The sequence below is a fragment of the Anoplophora glabripennis genome, unplaced genomic scaffold (assembly GCF_000390285.2).
Source record: "Anoplophora glabripennis isolate ALB-LARVAE unplaced genomic scaffold, Agla_2.0 scaffold435, whole genome shotgun sequence".
NCBI classification, from domain to species: domain Eukaryota; kingdom Metazoa; phylum Arthropoda; class Insecta; order Coleoptera; family Cerambycidae; genus Anoplophora; species Anoplophora glabripennis.
Window position 1 is genome coordinate 430,758 of NW_019416798.1, and position 2,155 is coordinate 432,912.

Here is a 2,155-nt window from a genome sequence, read left to right on the forward strand (position 1 = left end):
TTACCACAATTTTCTTCGAAAAACCTTACGGTATAATCCGTACGCACGCCACTGAGTAACTTACAAAGCCAATCTTTTTCCTGTTACTCGGGGATTATCAAATTAAGCTATGGATAAAATTTCATTCCATTACCTTCTAATGTTCGAAAGTTATTGGAGAAAAACTAATTTTTTTTATATTTTTTAACGCCCTGTAGCTTGGAAAAGAAAACCCGTAGAGCATAACTTCATATGACAAAAATTTATTTTTTAAACTAAAGAATCCACCGATTAATTTATTCCCAACCTTTACGTTACACCCTGTATATTTGCATTATATAAATATGCATATATTTTGTAGATTCATTGACATATGTAACAACATCTATGTAATAAATTAATGTAAATCACCGATCTTACATTTATAAGATCACTAAAATTGTAAACAAGAAAAATTATCAAGGCGGCAAAATACTATTTTCAACAACGCCATAAATAAAAAACGACGCCATTTATCCAATTCCAGTCCTTTTATTCGCAGAATTGATTGTGCTGTGAATATATCGTGAATATTATCTTCTATTTCAAATCGTTTTTTTCAAAACGACATAGTTATTCATTGTTCAGAACCTATAACTATATTCTTCGGCAACAGTAAGTACATACTCAATTTTATTTATAATTTTTTTAATACGATTTCCCTCAGAATATTCCTGTATACCATACGAAGAAAATATTACTAATTTTACATAAAATCAGTATGATAAATCGTTCCTGTATTCTTGAAAATTTAAAAAATATTTAAATAATAGGTACCTAACTGTCCGTCTTTTAGGTTTAACACATTAAATATACAAGGCGTACAGAATTGCATTTTGCTTGGTAATAACAGTCAAAATAAGACAAAGTTCTCAAAAACATAGTTCAGAAAATGGTTATACTTTTCAAAATAGATTTGCGCTGACATTAAAATTCATAAAAACATTTTTTTAAATGCTACCTACATTTAAATACATTTAAAATACTTATAGTCCAGGGAACTAAAGGTTTCCCCTCCAAACTCTTTCGGATAGAACCAATTGACGTGAAACTTGGACTGTAAGTAGAAAACAGCTCAAGAAACAAAAGTTAGATAGTGCCGATGAGCGCTTTTGCCCGTGGGATGGAAACCACTCCTTCTAGGGGATATAAAATAAAATATTGAAAATAACCCCAGAAATCGATAAGGGTGGTTTTTAAGGGTTGAAACTTTATAAAAATAACGTGAATTATAACCCACAATAAAAGACAATATTTATTCTATATATTAAGATCGATTTTAACCTATATGTATAACACCTATTTTTATATTTATTCAGTTTTTTAGCATAAGTGGTGGATTTCATCCATTAAAAATTAGAAGGACATATCAAATATATATATGCAGGGTTAGAACTATTTAAAGGGAGACTACTACAGGGATATCGGAAACCGTTAGTCACACAGGGTGGCTCAAATTACAAAAAAGTTGCACAATTATGAGGCGAGTGTTTTGGTGAAAACAGATCTAAGATATCTTCGATAGTTTCTGAGATATCTCGAAAAAAGTGAAAATATGGATTTTCTATTTTTCGTTATAACTCATTTGTTTTTTAAGATAGCGTCACGAAATTTTGTATCTAGGCATTATCCAACATGGCGATTTCAATGGAGTTTAAGATTTTTTTTATCTTCCATTGTTTCAGAGTGGCGATAGTCAACTTTTTTTTCTTATGGACTTCTCTTTTTCTTTTTAATTTTTCTGAAATAGTAGGCTAATGTCCGAATTGTCATTTTCTTTAGTGTAAAATATAACATGATGTTCTATTTAAATTAACAAAATTAACATCCGGGGCCATTTTGTTTGAACTTCATTTGTTTCTCTACATCATTTTCGAAAACTTCATAAAAAATAGTGCGACTTTTGTATTTCACATTATTTTATAACTCTTAAAACAAAAAAGTTAAAGGGGGGGGGGTTCAAAATAATCCATAGAATTCATGTCCGGAGTTCTGGCCGGCCAATTAATGAGGTCATCTCTCCCAATCCATTGTTCACCGAACCTGTTATTTAAAAATTGTTTCACTTGCAAGGTACTATGTGCTGGAGCATCATCATGCTGATATCAACATTCCACATAATGCATAACTGGCAATG